This window comes from Silene latifolia, chromosome 6 (assembly GCF_048544455.1).
Source record: "Silene latifolia isolate original U9 population chromosome 6, ASM4854445v1, whole genome shotgun sequence".
Classification (NCBI taxonomy): domain Eukaryota; kingdom Viridiplantae; phylum Streptophyta; class Magnoliopsida; order Caryophyllales; family Caryophyllaceae; genus Silene; species Silene latifolia.
Genome location: NC_133531.1, coordinates 78,247,949 through 78,272,408, shown reverse-complemented (window position 1 = coordinate 78,272,408; position 24,460 = coordinate 78,247,949). Strand labels below are relative to the sequence as shown.

At 40.9% G+C, this 24,460-nt stretch overlaps 1 long non-coding RNA gene across 1 annotated transcript; it reads right to left on the bottom strand.

Annotated features, from left to right (window-relative positions):
- Window positions 1–185: 185 nt before the first annotated feature.
- LOC141658802 (uncharacterized) lies at window positions 186–8,122 on the bottom strand. Its single transcript, XR_012549438.1, has 3 exons — window positions 7,777–8,122; window positions 1,780–1,902; window positions 186–670 (listed from the first exon to the last, which is right to left on the bottom strand). It is a non-coding gene; the product is annotated as an uncharacterized LOC141658802 (long non-coding RNA).
- Between the last annotated feature and the right edge of the window lie 16,338 nt (window positions 8,123–24,460).

The window sequence follows — 24,460 nt, the reverse complement described above, 5'->3', positions numbered from 1 at the left end:
AATGCATCTTATGTGTCTAAACCCGATGATAATAAAACCTTTTTCTTGGTAAAGTTGTAAGATGTAAAAAGAAATTGAGGGTTCAGGGTAAACGAGGAGTGATCTAACTCACTTGAAACGAATTCCTTTTATCAAATGTCGTGCGCATATACTTAAAACCAACTTTAAATTCGGAGAACACTGTATGTCAAATGGGTTTGTTTGCTACACGAATTTACTTATTGAATTACAAACAGTTTAACCAATGTTCATTTTTTTAGAGAACAATTTCGTGAATATCTAAAACAAGTAAAGATGATTCCTTTCAAAAAAAAAAAAGTAAAAATGATCTGTTAAAGTGTGCGTACAAGCAGCAGTATATGGTAACATCTCAAAAATTCCACCAATAAAGCAATCTGGACTCCATCTTCAATGTCAACCCCATGTCCATCTTCACTGATCCAACCATGCTTCATGACAAACGGAGCAAGCTATCAATGAAATCGACCTTGCTTGAGCCATCCCAGCAACAGCGACCCAGCACCACAATCGAGCACCAACATCAAGCTGCCACGGCTAGAACACCCTTGCTCGTCCTTTGCTCACCTGTTACTGCGCCACTTTTGGACACCAAGCAACAACTCCGTGTTGAACCCAACACCAACATCATCACATTCACGAAGCCTTTACCCTGAAGCAGTCAATACATGTATGAAATTAACACTTCAATCGTTTTCTCATCAGTATAAGAGACATCGAGTTAAAGATATTAACTCTGCACATAAGTTTAGTGATGAGATATCCAAAAGGTCACCTAATCACATTGAAAAGCAAGGATGAAAAGATTGATATCCATAGAACTCGAATTCACGTTTCACTTAGGGGTTGCTACTTGACAAGCTTCACTAAGTTCCTAAAAATAAGACAAAGTACCAACACATTTCAATTAAGTATAAGTTGTCTAGATCACTTTTTTTTTTTTTTTCTTTTTTTTTTTGATTGTCAAAAAAAAAAGTATAAGTTGTCTAGATCACTTAACCAGCAAAACCAAAACTCAACCCATATACATACCACATTTATTATATTGACCAAATTCGAGCAACTATAGAGCAACTGCGACTTATAAAATTTAGAGCAAGTTTAGAGCAGCTATGGCTTAATAAATCTAACATGAACTACTTCATATTAGTGGTTATTGTAGGTTTCCAAGGAAAAGAAAAGACAATCAGACAACGCCAAACAGTGTTGAGTCTATAACCTAAGGATGCAATACTTCTTGTCCTAAACACTGATAACCTCTTCCCCGGCGTCCTCGCCCCCATTCTCACCCTCTCCTCCATCATTCTCATTCTCCTTCCCCTCCGCTGCCTTCTTTTTTTTCTTCTCCTCCCCTCTTCCTTCTCCTCCCATTCCCTCCTCCTCCTCCTCCCGTTCCCCCTATGCATCCTCCTTGTTCCTCCCCTTCCCCTCAATTACATTCCACTTTCATTGGACTAACATACTTTCTAAAAGACTCGGGAGTAAAAAAAATCCATTGATTATTTGTGTTAAGAAGTTCATCACGACTTATTAAACTACTGTCAAGGTCATCATAGCAATCACTCTGGACTATAATCCGTAAAAACTATAGGTTTCAAAAAATTCACGGAGTCCCCATCCGTAAAAACTATAGGTTTCAAAATTTTCAAAATCCGAAATTAGGCAAAATACACAACACAAATTCTTATACGTGTTTTCGGACTCCGTAAACAATTCATGAATTGACCTATTTTTGAATGACTATAACAGTTATATACTCACCAACATCAAGAGGCTCAAATACAACCATCTTATTAGATGAACCCATGGTCCCAGGCAACACAGACTGAGTTGAAATGCCAGGGATCTCATTGTCAACGCTAAACAATATCATTTTCCCAACTCCTGCAGTGACAAGAGAGTCCACATAAGAATGAATATGCAGCAATCTTACCCAAAACACCACTTCAATTTAATCCCCCCTTGGTAATTCTAGAAATAAGAGAACAGGCTAATAATTCAAGGAGATCATATGCAACTTTTAATGTGATATCTTTCTTAATCAGTAGTCAATTATCACCCAACCGAATCAAAAATTAATATGGCATTAAAAAGGAAATCAAACAGATCAAAGTAAAGGAGTATATCACTATATTTATTCCTATCTGAATTTGTAACACCCGCGAATTTTCCATTTTGACAATTAAAATTTATTTAACCGTTTAATTAATTTATTCACTACTACAAATACAGGCAACCACAACGGCCCTTTAACAACGATTATTCACGAAAATCACAATAGACGTTGTAGAATGTATGGCGCGAATTTTACTAAAATCAATTACAACGGGTATGGTTATAAAACCGTTGTTATTAGTTTTAACAACGGGTCAAACATGCACAACCGTTGTTAATAATTTGGCGCAAAATTGGCGCAAAGTTAGTGAAAAGTAATCACAACGGTTATTTTTGAAACCCGTTGTTAAAACATATTTGATAACGGGTGTTTTTTAAAACCGTTGTTAAAACTTATTTGACGACGGTTGTTGTTTTACAACCGTTGTCAATACCTTCCATACTATAAACCACACAAAAACAAGTCTGCTGTGACCCAAAAAACACAACCCTTAATACACAAACACAAACACAAACACAGCAGACAAACAAACATAAAACACACACTTTCTCTTTCTCTCTTTCTCTCTTTCTCATCGTCGCTTTATCTTCTCGCCGTCACATTGTTGATTTCATCGTCTCTTACGTTCGTATTTATCGGGTAAATCTCGCCAAATCACTTTGTTAGTTTCATCGTCATTATTTTCTTTTTCTATTTATTTCTTTTGCATGTATGTGTTTTTATCGACCATTATGTTATTTGAATCTAGTTAGTTAGTAAAACAATGAAGAAGCAAGATGAAGAAGCAAGATAAACATAATTAATATATATATATATATATATATATATATATATATTATATAAATACATAAATTAAAAAAATAAATACATAAATTAAAAAAAAATTACATATATAAAAATGCAATTCTTATATTTTCATAGAGGATCTTATTCCGCTCTATCGTATCCGTCCTCTCCTCCTTGGCTATTTGGAGGTTAGTTCGTGATTCTTTATATATCGTCATATAGCCGCAAATCTCTTTGCTCCGTCAAGCCATCTTCTTTGGCGTGCTTCGGTGCGGATCGAGCATCCGCAAGGTAGCTCCTGAAACTTTCCTCAATATGGAGGAACCGGCGGATGAAGTTGTTGTTCTCGATCATGGTAAGAGTCTTAAGGATGAAATCATTCATTTTGTTGGAGTTTTTGGAGTTTGTTTTGAAAGATTAAGTAGAGTTTGTTTTAGCGGTTAGGGTTTGGAGATGAATATATTGAGATAATGGAAATGTTAGTTGAGATAATGCAATGTATTTATACTAAGCAATGTGTGGGTTGAGTTGCTTTTTAATTAATATATATGTTAGGAAGTTGTGCCATAATCATCATCATATCTCTCAATAATGCTGCTTTAAATCTTATTACTAACCCTTCTCATTCCATATTATCCGTTCATATGTACAAAGGATGTCGGTAATAATGCATGCATCGGAATTCTAACGGGCCGTAATTATGCATGCATCTAGTAATATTTAATTTAATTTTTTTTTATTTTTTAAGAACAAACAACAACGGTTATTTACAAACAACCCGTTGTCTTTAGTTATAAAAACGGTTTTGTATATTAAAACCCGTTGTTATAACTTTCCCCCCAAAATTGAGTCACACTTTCCACAACGGGTTTTTATACTTAAAACCGTTGTTAATAGTTTTAACAACGGGTTGCTTAAGAAAACCAACCGTTGTTATAACCTTTTACAACGGACGCTTTAACAACGTCCGCTTTTTTATATAACAACGGTTTTTGACCGTTGTTATAGCCTGTATCTGTAGTAGTGATTCTATATTTTTAAATTATTTAATTTAATTAATTCATTTAAAACATAATTTTTATTAAGCTATAACTTTAAAGCTTAATTTATATAAAAATACGTATTTCAGTCGGGCAGTAATAATAGTGAGAATGATAATAATAATAATAATAATATCTCCGTCTTAAGTTATAGACACATTTCCGTCTAGCTATAGACCGTCACATTTCCACTTGTGAGACTAATCTTTCTCGACCTATCCTATATTGACAACACACTCACCTACCCTCTTACACTCTACCTTTATATATATTATTATAATTCATATATTATTATTATTATTATTATTATTATTATTATTATTATTATTATTATTATTATTATTATTATTATTATTATTATTATTATTATTATTATTATTATTATTATTATTATTATTATTATTATTATTAATTCCCTCAACCCCCACCAACCCGTCTTTCTCTTTTCTCTTTTTCTGGAAATCAGATGCAACAACAACAACATACAACGAACCTTCAACTCCATTTTCGCCGTCCTTCTTACTCCGACTCCGTCCCCCCCCCCCCCCTTCATTTCCTTTCTTTTTTTCGAATTCACCAGCTGCAACAACAACGACAGACGAACAGAGCCAAACCCCATTTTTCGCCGAGTTTGAAGACTCAGATCCCGCCTCCATTCTCAACCAAATTCGATAAACTTTACACCAAACTCTTCCTCTTTCCGTCCTCCTTCCTTCTATGTAAGAAAGAGACTGACTTTCTTCACGTTTCAGATCTGCCGCCCCTTTTCAGTTCGAAATTCCTCTTTAATTTTGTGTATTTTGTGTGTAGATGTTAACTCGGACAACTCGGAGTAGCTTTGAGTTGGAAGTGTGAAGAGCAAAGAGGTAACGGTGATAGGTTACTCGACAAATGTCGAGATTTTCGTCTTATGGGTCGTTTTGTATGCTCTTTTTCTGATAAAGATTGGTTTTTTACTAGTCTCATGTGTATGGTAAGCTTCCGTCTTATATTAGTGTCTGAAATGGGCTGTTTTGGGACGGTTTGGTCCTCTATTTTGGGCAATCGGAGTAAGGGTAGTGAGGACTGTTTGGGTGCCGTTTTGGAGCCGAGATAGACGGGTTTGAGCTGAAATGGGACTGCTGTGTTTTGGTTTTAAAATCGTGACAATGGATGTCCAACTGTAGCCTGTTGTATAGTCGGTACCATCTTTGGGATACGGTGTATTTTTTTTCAGCTGACATGTTAACGGCTTCTCTCGTGTTATTTGACCTTATTATGAGCTTCCTGTAGATAGGAAGTTAGTGAGGAGGTTAGGCTGTACAATTGAAATTTTCTATATTAGTTGAGAAAGGAGCATTGGTATAAGTGTTTTGATTTAGCCTTCCTCGAGTTCATTCATCTCAAAACCTTTCGCTGTAAGTTGTATATAGATTAGATCTTCTTCCTTGACGGTAACCTGATAAATGGCAGTTTTGTATGATTAGGGAAGGTAGTGTGACAGCGAGATTATCCGGTACGAGTAACTGAATGAGTTTGAAGTGAACTAGTTTGTTGCCCTTTTTGTTGGCGATACACATGAACAGTCAAACTTCATGCTAGATTTGGGTCAGTTGTGTTTCTGATTTGCTATCCTTGATCAAGTTGGGGTAAGGTCAATACAGCTTATAATTAGCTTGGTATCCCAGTAGTAACATCTCAAACCTTCAGGTCATTGTGGTTTAGTTACATGATCCCAGCTTGTTGGTAACTTATTGGGGAGTTTGAGACCATCTCTCTCTTGCTATATCTCATGTTTTAGCGAATTCATCTAATCTGGCTTGGAGTTTTTAACCAAAAGGTTTTGGAACTGTTTTGGTACCACCTGGTACGATTTTGTGTAGTGTATGGGTTGTCCTTGAGACGTTCTTGTAGGGCATTCGGGACTGTTTTTAGACGGTATTTGGAAGCCATTTTGGCTGATATTAGCGGTGTTGTTTTGTGTTTAAACTAATGAACCTTCGTCTCATGTATAAAAAAAAAATGCGTGCTTTTAATTACCTTGTCATTTCATGTTAGGGTCGTAATTTGGCTAGGTCATGCTCTATGTTTTAAATCTCGTCTCGTGTTTTATATCACGTGATTCGTTAAATATCCGTTCATTTTTATGTTCTTCTCACATGATTTATAATTATGAAATACATTTATTAATTATCTCCTTTGTCCATGAAATGACATGTTTCCATTTTAATATGAGACCAATTTAATTATTCATGGCTTATGAGTAGTAAATGGTTTATCTTACATTATAGACATTTATAATTGAATGCTTGCTTTGCTTATTATAAATGGTCTATTTCCGTTTGTTTACATTTTTATTCAAGTGACAAACATTGAAGTAATGGGTTACCTATTCATGTTCATGAATATAATTTGGCATGAAATGTCTCACTTGGATTATCAACGGTTCATTACATGTAGTAGTCTCTTTCCAAGTTGATTCGTATCGCTTGGTTGAGTCGTATTCTTGATAATGCCTTTATGCTATACCGTATTGCTTGACTTATCTTTACGCCTCTTTCGGACTGTCCTGCCGATTGTGGGTTTAGCTCATATCTTCCGCCTCTTTCGGACTGTCCTGCCGATTGTGGGTTCTCGATTTTCGATTTAGGGTTCGGGTCTTGGATGCGGACTGTCCTGCCGCATGTCGAATCGGGAACTGTGCTGTCCCGAGAGTCTAGCCAGATTTAGACTAGGACTGCGTCTTGGGAGTACCATTGTCGTCCTACTAGGGGAATTATATATTGATATATGAGTAGTAAAGGTCTTGCTTGGTTATAGATATTGGTATTTGTCTTTCTTGTGTTGTTTGTCTTGGTCCTATCGGATACTAGGGGTGAGCTATAAGCCCTCTAGTTGCGATATGATTGTCGGGATTGATGCTCCCATCCGTTCTTATGGTGAGATGCAAGCCATGAGTATGAATGTGACATTAGTGGCCACGTCCCGTGAATTGTTTGCTAAGTGGTTTTCCAAGTAATGGCTACAGTTTCTATTTTTGTAATTTGCATTGATTGATCCCTACTTAACCGCTTCACATAATTCAGATTCTAGTCTCATATCTATGTTGTGATTCCTTGAAATGTGTGTTTTTGCATAAATGACCGTATCCTTGTCTTTCATATTATTTAATTGTCTCACATTAATAGTTGAATCTTTATTATGCTAATGTTGGTCTATCTGGTTCCATCTCATTTAACTGCCATGTTTTACATATAAACTTGATATTCTTATCTTTTGTAAGTATCTGATACGACTTACTTGTTTTAGTTCTTTGTTATGTTCGTTTCGACATTTTGTGGCTGGGAGAACCTTGAGTTACTCCCCACTGACTGTGGCGTTCATGTTTACATGAATGACAGGGTATTAGTTGGTGCATCTATGGGGTGAAGACATGTGTGAGCTAGCGAGCACTTTGGCCTTGTAGTCGGATTATAAGGATTGCTTAGACTCACCTTTTATTGTATTGTCATTCGAGGGATATATTTTCCCTCACCTTGACTATCACGTTTGTATAATTTAAACTTTATTTCCGCATTCTTTATTTATGTTTTGGATTTTAACGAACCCGCGCTTTAAATTTTTAAAAGTTTCAAAAATATCCTAATTTCCGCTTGAATTTATAAGTTATATTTTCCGCTTTATCGCGGGGTGTCACAGAATTGACCAATTATACAGTGAGGCTATCTTAGTGTGCGAGATTAAAAATTAGTGTTATACTTGAAGGTAAGTTAATTTAAACTTCGCTAGTATGTTAATAATAATTCGACCACACAATGACAGTCTCACTCTAATTACCAACAGCAAAAGTTTATGTAGCAGAATGGGACAGCATCCCAGGAGCCTGAGACCTGCAAAGAACCATAATTTAATTATACACCCAATCTTATTACATTAAGCAAAGAGATTGAGGAAACACATTATAACAGACGTCGGTTAGATCAGTTGAGAAACTAATGAATCATGGTACTCATGATTTTTGTTTAAAACTCATCGTTATTGACTTGACTTGCTAACACCAAACTTATAGCTTTATTTAGAGGAAAGAAAAAGGTTTGGGTATCAATCAAATGACTTTAATACTACCAAATAAAGCAATGTGGGAAAGCATTACATAAATCCAAATAAAAGACTTCAATTCAGAGAACCAGCAATATATTGAGATTGGAAAAAGCATATAAAAAGAGAAATAAATAATTGAAATGAGTAAGAGGACAAAATTAACATGGTAAACTGAATTTGATATAGGGAAAAATGAGGAGACAAACATGCCTTGGGAAGATGGTAAAACAAAAGCAAGAAGAGGGCTTTTTACAAGGTCTTGCAGAGGTGACTTGGTAAATATAGTTTGGTCAAGTACCGGAGGGGAGATTAGTGTGGCACTATTATAACTAGTGTTTTTAGATGTCCATGCATTTTAAGAGACAACGACGGATTCCTACAAAACTGCTTAATGTATCAAACACTTTAAACATTAATGGATAAATTGTTAAGAAGATGGATGACTACCGTCACAGAACTAAGAACAAACTTGACATAAAAGATACACGTATAAATATGTGGGGTCCTCGACATATTAGAGCTCAACTTATTAACCCTAAAACTAAATGATGAATAAGGATTTAGGTCGGACTCGTAAGTGAAACGGTTTCTCTAAGACTCCCTGAGAAAAAAATATACACTTGACTTGGTTATCCGAGGACAGACGATCCAAACTTCCCACGGTCATCTTTAAGAGACAATCTCGATGGCAACAACGGCGTAGTGCCATTTGAGGCTACCATTTGTTCAAACAAGCTTTTTATAATTGAAATACCTTATGCATCAGATAGACATACAAAGCATGGCTAAAGTAGACTTCTAAAGAGAGTTATCCTCATAATTACAATCAAGAGATTTATACGTAAAGCCGATCTAACTGGAAACCATGTAAAATTGACTCAAAGAGGTTTCCACCACTTCAAGATCAGCAAGATTTCATGTTCCATTATTCCAAATTTTGCACGGGCAGTGGTTAAATTGAATCAAATCTTTCAGACTCGTTAACTTGGAAGAATTTACGATCATACTGTCTTCAAATCTAAGAAAATAAAAAGATTTATGATCTTGAAATTTATCAGAAGCGTCAGTTACTGGCGTTTCTCATAAAACAACCTTCATTAAAAATCAAAAATGACTCTGAAAAGAACCATTTAGTTGTGATATAATGAAAATCATATATAAGCATTAATGGTAATAGCTATTATCTCAATGATTACGTGATCAAATTTGTGTCGCTCCTCCCTACCTAACTTCAGGAGCAGTTTAACTAAATTTTTTACCTAAACTATTAAGCTTACACTATAAAAGGTTCAATATTGTACATAAACAATCAAGCTTGCACCATAAAAGTCATCAGTTCACATGAAATCACAAATTCCGCACAAATACTGAAACCTACAGGTATAATGACAAATATACTCTTGGATAACAGTAAAAATGCAGAAGCTAACACTCATCTATCATAAAAATCGCACATTTGTTATACAAATCGCATGACAGCTCCAGTTCTTTTTTCAAAAAATGCAACACCAACAATGACAAGAAATTTATCCTCATCAAATCTTTAAAACATAAACAAATGAGTGCGAATTTCTGATTTGTCTAGCACATCAAAATGAGAATGAAGTCCTCAATATGACACACTGTCAAAATTCTTAGTAACAATTAAATCCACGGGTAAAACAAAGCAATAATACTCTACACCCATTTTATGCTAGATGCAGAGAATTAAGACCTCGTCCAACATACAAGGCTGCATCCACTGTTATCATAATCCAAGTGCCATTCCACCACCATCCTAAAACTGAACCATTTGAATCCCTTAATGCACCACTACTATCAAACCCTAGATCTAATCTTGAAAGAGTATTATTGAGAATCCATTTTACTTTTCAAGAAAAATGGTACTATAGGTAACAAAAAGGGTACAAATCATGATTAAAGATAAAAAGGGTAAATTTAATATGTAAATAGGTGCGAAATTAAAGAGTCATCCTATGCCAAACCATATAAGGTTATGAAAAACAAATAAATGGGCACGAAAAGTTGGTTTTTCAATAACTTGGTGAGTGACAGTTTTGATCTTGAATAATGATTTGACTCCTTCAAATCAAACAGAAAATCTATTTCCCAAATAAATTACTCCTTTACAAATCAAAATCCCACTTAAATTACACCCATAAACATGTTTTTCACTTGATAGTATACTAACCAATTCCATACACTTAAACTGATTCTCAATTTCATTAGCTAAACTTGAATTACCCACCCAACTGTTGGAGTTTTGTCCTCCACAATAATGCATGATAATATTATTAAATCTCATTAAGGAATATGCATGGGATATTCATTGGCAATACTAGTCAGCTGATCAACGTATATCGGTAACGGTTGGCCAACTAGGGTTTGACGTTACTGTCGTGAGATGGCGGTGTTCACATGATCCCTTTCGGTCACACCTAAAGGAACGAGCCCCAACACGAAAGCTAATTAATTGTATGAGATACAGTTTAAATTAGTCCCTTGATAAAATGACTAAAAGGTTAGTCGATCAAATTGATTTAGAGAGATATCGAGTTGTGAACTCGAGGTGCAGAAATTATTATTTAATTATGCGATAATTGAATAAATAATTATTTGAGACGGGAATTAATGATTAAGCAGTTAATTATTAAATTAGTACTAATTGACTAATGTGATTAGTATTGGTACGTAAAGTATATGTGTGGCGGTACACGTATATTTACGGAGTGTTTTAGACGATATTAATCAGGAAGTATTTAAACATAATACGATGTTTAAATAAAATTTACACGTATTTGTGCGACAAATATTAGAACTAAAATGGACCCGTAAATGGGACAATTGGACCGTGTAAATGGAGTGTAGTGGATGATTATAATCATTTCACTTTGCTTGTTATTCTTCCATAATATTGTCATATGATCATGTGCATGTGATAAATATTGGACAAAAATTATAACAAGTTGACTCCCTCACTCCACCTCACTCCACCCGCCACTTTCCCCCTTTATACACTCCAATTGTTGTTCATTTTTACGCTACTTCACTTGTACACTTTTGCATGTGAAAAATAATTGGTCTATCTCTCTAAAAATCATAAGCATCATTTTTACTAAGATTGTTAGTAAAACAAAATAAATACTAAGAGTGTTAGTATTATTTACATAATATTCAAGGGTTATATGGTTAATTTATAGTTAAAATTAATCATATGAGTTGGAGGTTTGTTCTTGGGTGCAACTTAAAGGAGCTCTTCTAATTTGAAAATTGGATGATCTTGGCATTCTTAATAGCTCAAGAACAACCAAGATGGGTGATCTTGGTTGTGCCCAAATACTACCATTTCTCAATGTAAGGAAAATTGTTTTCCTCTTCTTTTATTCTAATATGCTTTTATATTGCATGCATGTTACATAGATCACCAAAATGATAAATTATGAGATAATTTAATTTTTATTAGAGAGTCTAATATGGATCTATAATCTTTCAAGTGGTATCAGAGCTTAGGCTTGTAATTTGCATGTTGATTTTAAGCATATTAATGAATTATGAGAAAATTTATAAAAACTCAAAAAATGTGTTATAAGAGGTTTTAGCACGAAATTTTTGGGGCATGCATACCTACTGATTGCAAAAGATTTGTGGTTAAGTTTGGTGATTTATGAAGTTATTTTGCTATTTTTAATGATTTTTGATAGAAAACCGAGTCAAAATGTCGTATTTTAGTTAAAAATTGACTAAAAATAGTTAAAAGTTGATTCGGGCCATGGAATTTTTATGGTATTTCATGCATGTTTTCTACTAATTGTATGCAAAAGGTTGAAGGTTGGTTCGAATTTTTTGCATGTTTATTGATTTTATGAGATAAAAGTCGATAAAAGTGAAATAATTTAATCATAATTTCGAAACAATTGATTCTGCCCTTGATAAAGTTATGTACATTTAAAAATATTATTTAAATGTTAAAAATGAAATTTAAAATGTGTTTTCACCTTGTTTTGATGTTTATTGGTTTTAGTGGTTAAAAACCGATAAATATCGATCTTTTTCTTCATAAATTTTATCCGGATTTTTGAGGTCTTCATGAGATTCATTTTTGCTTGATTGAAGCAAAGAGGAATGTGAAAGTGAGTGGGAGTTAAGAAGAATCAACCCTAGATGTATGCGATTGAACAAAGTTGAAAGAGACATCTACTCAATGGATAGGCTAGTTCCACTATCTTGGTATGAGATACCAAGGGGTTGTTTGGTTACCCATTAAATAACACAGGAATTCCAATTCATGTGAATTGCAAAATGGGTAACTTGTTTGGTCACCCCAATTCACATGAAATAGAATTACCTTGGAACTCTAATTCCTCCATAATGAAGGAGGTTGCTTACCTAGGTCCCCCTAGGTAAGTGGGAATGCCTACATGAATTGCATTTCCTTTATGCAACCAAACAACTTTTCCTAATTCACATGAATTCTAAAATCATGTGATTTATCACTTCCTAGGCAATGCAACTTCCTACATGCAACCAAACGACCCCTCAAGTATGGATCATTTCTTTGTAAAGAAGTTTACATGAATTGATAAAACGTAAGACGTCTAGCATAGGTCATTTTTTATCGAAATGGTGCTAGAGTAGCAATGATTTCGATGGGGACAAATGTACCTAAATTTGGTTTTAAAAGAATGTAATCATCTATGTTTATACATAGAAGGCATCACTTATGTGATTTAAAACAAAAGGTTATACCTACTCCTATGATAACTTGGTGGTTGGTTTAGACCACTCAAGTTAGAGGAATTTTACATTCTTCACGAAAACTAAATATTATACTATCTAGTAGATTTTAAAGTCTCTAATCTTGTGAACCCTATTGATCAAACCTCAAGTAAATTTGTTTCAAACGAGTAAACGAAAAGCACATTGAACAACCATTTGATTGTGAGTCTTATGGTATGTGTGCATGTATTATGTTTTTCTTTTGCAGAAAAGAAACACAATAGTGAGGTGATTGACCATATACATACAGATGCTTAAGGCCGATAGTTGGTTATATATATATACTTCGTTACTTTTACCGTAATGTTAAGTAGATATGAAAACCTCATATCTATTTAATAAGACATAAAAGTGATTTTTGAAACGTGGAATATTTTCAAAATGAAGTAGTAAACCAAAAGCACTTCAAGATCAAGATGTTGATCGGAAGTTTCAAAGTAATTACTTTGAATATTAAATGGGTAATATCAAGTAATGACCTTGATAATCACTAAGAAGATTGTGAACCAGTTCACATAATACCTTCTCCTTGGGACACCATAGAGTATGGTGTAGTCAAGTATATAAACCGAACTTTATGAAATATAGTTTGAGGTTTTTCCCAAATTTTGTAAGCTATTTTCTCACTAAAAGTTTAAAACCCGACTATAATAGCCTAAATGACTCCATATGAGATATGGATAGGGAGAGTCTCTAACTTGTCTTTTTATACATTTGGGATCATAAATGTTTATGTTCAGAACCAATTTGTGTATTTGTGAGGGTTATCCAAAATTGAACCACTTGGTTTTTACTCCTCCAAAACGAGAACACAGAGTTTGTGGCCCGTAATGCTGTCTTTCTAGAAAGAATTTTATTTTCTGGAAGACAGAGTGGGAGAAATTTTGAACTTACAGAAGTCCAAGACCCACAAACTGAGTACAATGCAAGAAGACGTTCTTTATTGAGGCTCAGTGGTGAGTACAATCCAAGAAGACGTTCTTTATTGTGGCTCAGTGATTATAAGGAGATAATTTTGCGATAATATTGCGTTACTTTAGTGACGAATCTTAAACCCTCATCAAAGGCTTTTCTATATTATGAACTCTATGTGATGGCGTGTCACCATGCAATTCGAATTGATCTCCTTGCACACGATGCGATAAGGAAGGAAACACGAGATGTTTTCGAGACTTGATTTAAGGTGAATACTTTGGTTGGTTACCTTTATCTTGTCGTAAAGGTTACATAAGATGTTTAAAATTTGGGCTTGTTATAGAGAGTTTGTGACAACCCAAATGCCTTTATCAATTCGTATGGTCTTAGCAATATAGCCTCTCATGAGGATGAGTTTAGGCAAAAGGATAACGAAACTTTCTCCTTGAATGTATCTTATGAAGGGAGAAGTTTTGTTGATATTGTCAATGCTAAGAAGCCTAGCATGTTTGAAAGATCCCTTTTGTGATCTATATACGTCAAAGAGTTGGAACTTTGGGTTCAATCGTGTAGTCTATCAAAATGGTATTACTCGAGTGTCGAGGTACCATGATGATACATGGAGTTTAGTGGGAGCTAAAGTGAGTTTCTTAGTCTAAAATATGTGCTTGACATATTAGTGACTAGAATTGTAGTTATGGTGATATTTCTTAGTCTAAAATATGTGATTGACATATTATTGACTAGAAATGTAGCTAAGGTGATTTTTCTTAGTCTAAAATATGTGTTTGACATATTAGTGACTAGAAATATTCTCGGGTGAATACTTGAGAGTAGCATGGCGCATATTAAATATCTGGATCTAATGAGATAGATCTATATGGATATTAGCATTATAGTCAAGAGACTTATGTGATAAGATTCTTGACTCGTTCAAGTTGTTGAACAATTAATATGATCTCTTGTGCTTCCGCTGCAGGATCTATTAAATATGCTAAAAGCTTCTTTCATCGGGACTTATCATGTTGAGAATATGAAAGTCATTACCAATCATTTTCTAGTGAGTGTCACTAGATGATTATCAAGAGCATCCTTGAGTACTTGAGAAGCACTGAGGATTTACTCTTGTTTGGAGGAATTTATGAATTTTGTATAAAAGGATTACACGGAAACATTCTAATGCTTATAAGATGTTATGGGCCTCGTTAAGGAATGGTTAGCATGTAAGAGTGCTATGTGCATAAATAATAATATGTATAAGAAGTTATACATATGTGTATAAGAAGTTATACATGTATAAAGCAAACATGTATGAGGAGTCATACATAAAAGATGTCATATGAAGGATGTGTATGTATAAGTGTTATACGTACAAATCATGAACGAAAGCTAAGTACATTACAACATCCGATGTTGTATAAGAGACAGTTGATATCCGGATTTTAATGGGACTAGAGTAGTTCTGTTAGCCGAATATCGTTTCCCAAGAGACTGTGAAAACAGTGGGAGTGTTTGACTGGCTTTAGAACCAGAGTCTAAAAACTTGTTTAGACATGTACTTAGAAAGGCTCTATGTGATGAAAAGATTGCATAGAACAAGGGAAAATAGCAATGGAAATTAGAGTGATGCAACTGTTGCTAATCCTCTAACCAAAGCCGTTGGCATAAGGTAGACATGATGGTTATGTTATCTCAATGTGATTGAGCAGTATACCTTAATTGCCAGAGATCGTTATGTAAATATTGGATAGAGTATTGATATTTACATAAGTGATGATCGCATTCATTGTTTGAGTCTCTTAAGAACTCAATTATTCAGTTTGACTGAAAACATGAATACCTTGTTTATCTGAATAAGTTGTGGAGATAATGTTGAACACTATTCAAGTGAACATTGTATTTTGTCCCTAGTCACTTAATGAGGTGACGTCTCGGAGTGACTAGATTGTAAGTCGATTGATGGTTGTTCAACACCATAAGGTCATACGTGATGACTAGTCGATTACATAGGCAGAGTGTGTGACACTTTGCCGGACAGTGACCATTTAGAGAGTCCCTAAGTTTTATTATAGACGCCTGGTCGTGGCAGGGATCTCTAAGATGTTCTAATGAGTCGATTCTTTTGATTGGAGACTATTATATGAGCAAGTGTAGTTTTCGAGTGACTTTGGTTTTTGTCCTAGGTCGTGCCGTGAAAGAAGGCCAAAAGGGCATTTACTAGGTCATGGTGATCTGTATTGTGCAATAGGATAGATAGCGCATACAGGAATTGTCCACCCACGTTGGGTAAACTATATCTCAAGGCCACTCGAGGAGTTAATGACTACAAATGCGTGGCCACGCTCGGAAGTAATCTGTGAGAGATTTTGATAGAGTCAAATAGTGTCGGCCTAATTAGGTAATTTTAGTTGAATTAACTTGTCATAAAGCCGGTTTTGAATGTTAATCGTGGTATTTTCCGGTGATTCCACTTTTGTTGTAATTTGGATCATGTGAACTTGTTGTTGGTATTTACATCTCAAGGTAATTCAAGTACTTCATATTGGTAAGTTGAGATGAATGGATCATTTTGTACAAACCGACTCACAAGTCAATGTTGGGAAATGTGTCCTCAACAATAGTGCGATCACATGTGTTCCGGGCGTAATTCCAGAGCAGTTATTTGTTACCACCCGTGCTTGTAGAATGACGTCGTTGATTGAATCCTCCTTTCGGTCTCCTGAAACAATGAACAAACTGAGGGCTCGGCTTTGCACCGAGCGAACTCACTCCGACGCTCAAGTCAGTAAACTTAAAGGGATAAGTTGTTGTTACTTGGCGAAGTATATTTTGTAGAGAGATAAGGAAGATATTACCAGATGAATAGTGATTCTTAGGTTAAATTGTGGATCCTTTCCTCAATGAGAGTTGAGGAGTATTTATAGACTTTCACCTTTTGTCACGTAGTGGCCAAGTGGCCAAGTGGTTAGCGGTGGAAAGACCGATCTACCCTCGGCCGAGGACCCATGGCAGGCCGGCGGGCCCCGTGACTCGCCGCCGAGGGGTCTTGGATATGAGTTCGCGGATATGTGCCCCGGCTAGTTGTCCTAGCCGAGGCACAAGAGACAAAGCCGACAGTCACAGGCTGCGTCGATTAAGTTTGTCTAAGTCGTTGACTTGTTGTGGATATCTTTGACCTTGCTCAATATGTTGACTCGGTCAGAGGGTGCAGAATATGCCCCATCAATTTGCCCCCAGCGTAGTCTATGCCGTGGTATGGGCTCCGATGTATGTTGAGCGTATATTCTGCGCAAGTAAAAATTTTCTTTCTCGGCCTCTTCTACCTCGGCTTGTTTCGCTTAGGCCGTACCATATCCCCCTCCACATGGATGTGTAAAGGGCATCCGATGTGGAAAAGAGAGTGACGTTGGCCGAGACCAGGGTTTAGAGTGCTTGGTTGTTTTTGATTGCCCCGGCCGTGCTGCTACCTAGCTTGGTTGATCATGTGGCGGGGAGAACAGATACTTAGGAATTTGTTGAGGAAGATGAATAGGCAGAGATATGAAGGGGCGTGTTGAAGACGCTGGTCACTGTTTGCATTGATTGACGTTCAACTGTTGCAACGATTGACATTCCGTGGTTGCATGTCCGACACGTGTCTGCTCGCCGATTGGTCGACGTTTCATGGGTCGTGCCCCCGATTGTCCTCCTTCATGGGCTTTTCCCTATAAATAGGGCAGTTAGTCCCTGAAATTGGCCACCAATTTCATTTTCTCAAAAATTTTCTTCTTTCTAGCCCTCTTTGACGAAACTTCTCTCTAGCTTTCAGAATCGTTACTCCGGCGTAGCACTTTTCTTCAAGGTAAACAAACAAATTTTTCTCAATCTCTTATTTTGTTAAGTAATTTTTGCTACCATGTCTTCTGCTGATGCCGGACCTAGTAACCGTGCGCCGGGGGGTTCCCCGTCGCGTCTTGATGAGGAGGAGATACTAGACGCCATCCCGATAAGGTCTGGGGGCCCTAGGTCTCCTTCTCCCGAAGTTGATCCGAAAGCTTTGGAGGGTTGGGAGGATGATGATGATGTTGATGATGACGATGATGATGCTGAAAGGGCTCGTCCTAATGAGGGGAGGCAGTACATCATGGATCACGGCGACGCCTGTAAGGTCTGCCCTGACCGAGCTTGGACCCATAAGTTCGCCAGTTGTTCCGGCGAAACACTTTTCGAGGGCCATTTCTACTTCGGCAGGGGGTACAAAATTGTTATCCCTGAGGAGGGTCAGGCCGTCTGTTGCCCTCCCCCGGGTTGCACCGGCGTATACATCCGGCACCTGGAGTACGGGCTCCGGTTTCCGCTGAATGAATACGTTATGGCCATCATTAGAGCCATGAATGTCGCCGTGGCCCAACTGCACCCGTTGGCTATTAGGACCATAGTCGGCTTTGTCTGGCTCTGTCTCTTCAAGGGGGAGGTCCCAACGGTTAATTTATTCCGTCGGCTTCACCACCTTCGGCCGTCGTTTCCTGGTCGTGTCGGATGGTACAGCGTGCAAATGGAGCCGGGTTACGTCTCCGTTGATAAGCTTTCCTCCTGCAAGGACTGGAAAGATCGGTGGGTGTACGTTGAGGTGTCGGATGACTATCCGCCGCCTTTGGTCCTTCAGACTAAGTTAATCTGCGGTGCGAGACTTAGGCGGAGCATGACAAATGGGTCACCCGGAATAAGCTTAAGATGGACGCCAGCAAGGTCCCTCTTAATGCGGATGAGAAGCTGGCGATGAGGCTTTTTGAGGCGGAGAAGAATGGGGTGCCGAAGAGATGGATTCCCCCGACACAGATCATTCTTCAAGATGAGCTGCTCTGCCATGTCGGCCTCATACCGGCCCTAGCACAGGGTGAGTGGGGTCGGTGTGAGGCCCATCTCTGCTCTCAATGTTTCTTTTTCTTGAACTTCGATTTATTTCTTCTACTTAACTCTTGCTTTGTTTCCTTTGCGAGACCACTTTGGACCGGACTGCGAGGATATCCTCCGGAGAATGGGGCTTGCCAAGGACAAGGACAAGACCGTTGCTGATTTGCATCCTAAGGCTCTAGCCCGTGATCGCAACGCCGCCGAATGATCTCATGGATCGGCAGGTGAAAGGCTTGAATGTGGAGGCGGCCCGGGCGAAGGTTGCTAGTAACATACCGCGCCGAACGCGAAAACAAATTCTTCGGCGGCGACGGCGCGACATCGCTTCCACCTCCCATCCCTTCAGTCCGAGAAGAGACGGTGGTGATCGTTGACATTACCAATGGGGGGACTCCGATGCGGAGGGATCTCCCCTTGTCCGTAAGAGGAAAGAGCCCGCCCGCCGCTATCGCTTCTCTGCCGCTGCAAGGAAATGCGTCTTCCGACCAAGAAGGCCAAGCATGGTACAGATCTATCCTGTGGCTCGAGACTTAGCTTCGGTTCATTAGGCGTTCCCGATGACAGGCTCTCCGGTATGTCCATGTATGTTGACACGGATGCTTTAATTGAATTTTTGTAGATCAACCACGCCGTCTACCGGTCACACTATTGAACGGCGTGCGAGAAGAAAACTGCACAGGCAAGTGGTCAAGATGCCACCGTTGTCACCTCCTTCCCGAAGCCTACCCCCCTCCAAATTAAGTCGGAGGGCCTAAGTTTGGCCAGGTTGTTGTCGAAGTGGGTTGATACAGCCGGTGCTCTTATTGTGGAGCAAGAGAAGGCCATTCTTTCTCGCCCCACGAGCTCGAGCGGCTCGAGCTCGAACTCGACGCCGCGAACAAAGAAGCCGAGAGGGCCAAGGCCGAGGCCGAGGAGGCGTCCGTCTTGAGAGAAAACTCGGGAGGACGCTGAAAAGGAAGTCCTTCTTTGAGAGAGCCAAGGCCGAGGCCGCGGGTGAAGCCGCTAAGTCGCCGGAGGGGCGTGACCACGTTCAGAAGCACGCCGACCTTTACCGTACGCAGAGGGACGAATGGAGGGGCATGTTTCAGGCCCAGGGGAAGGTGGTTCGGAATAAGGATGCTATCATCGCCCAAAGGGAGGAGGATATTGAGACGCTCCAAACCGTTATCCTCCCTAACATGTGCGCCCAATAACGGACCTGGCCGAAGAAGCCGCGGGGAAGTGATTGGGAGCTCTTCCCTCTTGATGGCTCCTTTACGGGACAAATTTGACGAGCTGTTTGATGACAAGCTCGAAGCTAAGGAGAAAGCCGCGGAGGAGAAGGCCAAGGAGGAGGTAAGGGTGAAGAAGGAGGAAGAGGTGGCCGCGGAGAAGGCACCCTTCTTGAGAAGACTAAGGCGGCCAAAGAGGAAGCCGAGAGGATGAAGGCAAAAAGGCCGCCGAGGCCGAGGTCCGCCAAGAAATCCGAGGCCGAGGCCGCTGAGAAAGCCGAGACGCCAAGACAGCTTCTTCGGGTCGCCCATCAAAGACGATGCTTTCTAACGCTGCGATGGCAAGCGAAGAACGAGCATAGGGGAGACGGGGTCGTCACCAGAGCTCACCCGCGTCTCGGATAGCTTCCCTGTCGGGGCCAATTATTAAGCCTTTCCTCCCTGCCATCTTTTGGCGCTTCAAATGATATGTGTAACCTTTTGCTTTTCTTTTCCTTGTATTTTGTACAACTTTGGTAGGTTGTGTTTTGGCTTATCCCTACGGGACTACGTCGTCCCGTATTCTCCTCACTTGTAACCTGTTATCATTTTTAATAAGAGTTTGCTTATTTTGCCTCCGGCTTGGCCGAGGTATTTTCTTGTCTTAAATGCCTGAGTTGTCTTCTTACGTTATTAATTGAGCGCTTCTTTTGTTTCTACCTCGGCCGGGCAGCGCTTTAGAATGCGTATCTCAACCGTGTTTAACGTTTTTTCTTGAACATGTTAGCATGTTGGTCGCTTCCTCTTTCACTCTCGGTCTAGCCGAGGCGTCGGAATTGCGCTTCCCAACCGCCGTTGTGAACATGTTAGCGTATCGACCGTTGTGTCCTCCTGCCAGGCCTTGGTTGGCCGAGGCGACTAGAGGTTCTGGCGCGACAAACAGAGTGTTAGCGTATCGACCATTGTGTCCCATGCCAGGCCTTCGGTGGGCCGAGGCGACTAGGGGTTACTGGCGCGACAACAGATGTTAGCGTATCGACCGTTGTGTCCCCGCCCGCCAGCCTTCGGTGGGCGAGGCGACTAGGGGTTACGGCGAGACAGCGTATGTTGGCGTATCGACCGTTGTGTCCCCTGCCAGGCCTACGGTGGGCCGAGGCGACTAGGGGTTACGGCGCGACAGCGTATGTTGGCGTATCGACCGTTGTGTCCCCTGCTAGGCCTTCGGTGGGCCGAGGCGACTAGGGGTTACGGCGCGACAGCGTATGTTGGTGTATCGACCGTTGTGTCCCCTGCCAGGCCTTCGGTGGGCCGAGGCGACTAGGGGTTACGACGCGACAGCGTTCGTATCCGTCAACTTCGCTTGTAGTGATTGCCGTGGCGTCTACTTCCTGGTAGTGACTGCCGTGACGTCTACTTCTTGATAGTGACTGCCGTGGCGTCTACCTCTTGGAGTGACTACCGTGGCGTCTACCTCTTGGGGTGACTGCCGTGGCGTCTACTTCTTGGGGTGACTGCCGTGGCGTCTACTTCTTTATAGTGACTATGGGGGGAAATGAACACTTTGATGGAAAACTTGGACGATTCTTCATTAGATATAAACATGCGTCGGGGTGCCCACAGTTGTCTTGGGCACCTCCGCCGCTATACAAAGTATTTCCTGAGATTGTCAGTGTTCCAATGGCTCATCAAAGGCACACCCTCCATGTCTGTCAGCCGGTATGTACCCGGCCTCATTTCTTCAACCACTTTGTAGGGACCTTCCCAGTTAGCCGTCAGTTGCATCCATGAGGTCGCCCTCCTGTTGTAAGGATGGGCTTTTCCCCTTCTCTGACTTCTTTGCCACTTTGAGGGATTGCATGTTGCACCCTCTGGAAGATATCTGAATGTTGACCACCTCGTCCTTCTCGTCCTTGGAGACGAGCTTATGCGCCTCCCCCCGGTCCGAGACATACATTAGTGTCAGGGCCCGGATGGACATTACTGCGTCGGCCTCGCTCAGAGTGACTCGGCCTATAAGAACGTTGTAGGCGGACGAGCCGTCAATGACCACGAACTCAGCTAGGATATTCTTAGCCGCATTCCCCTCGCCGAACATCACTGGCAGTCTGATTGACCCCAGGGGTACCAGGCCGACCCCGGAAAAACTGTACAACGGATTGGTGCAGGGGCTCAAATCTTCAACCTTCAGACCGAGGTTGAGAAAGCACTCCCTGAACATGATGTTCGTGTAGGCGCCTGTGTCAATCAGGCACCTCTTGACCAGGTGGTTGGATATGTCCAAGTGGACTACGAGTGGGTCGCTGTGAGGGGCGATGACTCCCTCGTAGTCCTTCCTTCCAATAGTCATATCGGGGATGTTGGAAGCGGGGATCGCTTTTTTTGGGCACAAAGTTGATGGCCTGATACGACTCGTTCGGTGCCGTTTGTGCCCATGAGCGGACCCACCGTTCTCGTTGCCCCGATGACAACATGGATTACTCTATCCGTTCAAGACGGATTTTTATTCGAGCCGTCGGCATCAGTCTTTTGGCCTTTGGCGACATATTTGCCGAGGCTCCCCTTCCGGATCGGCTCTTCAATGGCATTCTTCGATGCCGGCGATTGTCGGTAAGGTGACCGGTGTGGCCGTGGTACTCACGATCGGCTCGTGTCACCGTCCCCCTTCGGCTTGGGGCCTTTCCCACTTCGCCCTCGTTCTTGCTCGGGCAAAGACCTCGGCGGCGGATACGACCGAGGGGGTGTGATCTTTGTACCGCTTTTGGTAGTACGGTCCCGAACTCCCCGCGCCCGCCGAGTTCATTTCTGGCGGACTGTCGACCGTGACCTATTATTGTCACGGCGTCCTTCATCCGGGTTGTCCTCCCGGCGCTCTTTCTCTCTGAGTGCCCGGCCTCGCTGGGGCCTACCCAGGTTTTGTGATAGTCCTCTACTTTTATGGCTTGATCGGCCATCTTCCTGGCGGACTCCAGGTTCAGGCCTCCGCATTTGATGAGCTCATTCTTTAAGTCCCCTCTTGGGAGGCCTTTCATCAGTGCGAAGGCCGCCAACTCATTGTTCAGCTCACGAATCTGCTGAACCTTGGCGTCGAACCTCTTCACATAACTTCGGAGAGACTCGCCTCCCTCCTGCCTGATAGTCAGGAGGTCCGATGTCTCGACGGCCCTCCTCTTATTGCAAGAATACTGGGCTAAAAATGTGTCCCTTAGGTCGGCTTAACAGTATATCGACCCATCGGGTAGCCCCTTGTACCAACTTTGTGCCATCCCATGCAGGGTTGTTGGGAAGACTCGGCACCAAACCTCATCAGGTTGCTCCCAAACCGACATGTAAGACTCGAAAGCCTCGGTGTGGTCGGTTGGGTCGCCTTCTCCTTTGTATGATATGGGTGGCAACTTTAGCTTAGTTGGCACCGGGGTCTCTAGGACGTAGGCGCTGAGGGGCTGTCTGACCACGTGTCGAACGACACGCGGCGATCGGCTCCTCGCATCCCTAGCCCGGCTCCTCTCCCCGTGGCGGGAAGGGTTTCTTCTCCGACTCTGGTGAGTCGGGCTTCTTCTCCGACTCGGTGAGTCGGACTTCTTTCACTCCTCAGGGCGTGCCTCGTCGGTCTTTGCGGCGGCGCCGTCCTCCCGCGAGTGCGGGAAGGACTCGGTCTACCACTAGCACTGGGCTCCCCGTCTTGACATGGTCGGCTTCCCCTAGTGCTCCGTCCGGGTTTCTCGAGTCACATTTTGGGCCCTGGTCTCTGGATGGTTCCGCCGCTCTTGTCGGTGTGACAATGTGAGCCGGCGTACTACCAATTAGGTCCGGGAGTAGCTTGATTTTTTTGCATCAACCACATGTCCCATGATGGTGACCGGTCGTGCGGCGTGGCGTATCTGTATTATTGGCATCCCGTACTCCGGTTGAATTACCCGGCGGTGGAGGGTCGCGTAACTCCCACTGTGGACGGTATCATCTTGGTAGAATTCGGTTTCGTCAGTCACGAATACCTCTTGTTGTTTCGAGATCTTCTTAGCTTTTTGGGTGGGTTTTTGTTTTGGTGTTTTTTTTTTTTTTTTTTTTGTTTGGAACGAATGTGACTAGCTTCTAGTATCGTTTCCCCACAGACGGCGCCAATTGTTCCGGGTGTAATTCCAGAGCAGTTATTTGTTACCACCCGTGCTTGTAGAATGACGTCTTTGATTGAATCCTCCTTTCGGTCTCCTGAAACAATGAACAAACTGAGGGCTCGACTTTGCACCGAGCGAACTCACTCCGACGCTCAAGTCAGTAAACTTAAAGGGATAAGTTGTTGTTACTTGGCGAAGTGTATTTTGTAGAGAGATAAGGAAGATATTACCAGATGAATAGTGATTCTTAGGTTAAATTGTGGATCCTTTCCTCAATGAGAGTTGAGGAGTATTTATAGACTTTCACCTTTTGTCACGTAGTGGCCAAGTGGCCAAGTGGCTAGCAGGTGGAAAGACTGATCTACCCTCGGCCGAGGGACCCATGGCAGGCCGGCGGGCCCTGTTGACTCGCCGCCGAGGGGTCTTGGATATGAGTTCGCGGATATGTGCCCCGGCTGGCTAGTTGTCCTAGCCGAGGCACAAGAGACAGCCGACGAAGTCGCGCTGCTGCGTCGGTTAGGCTATCTAAGTCGT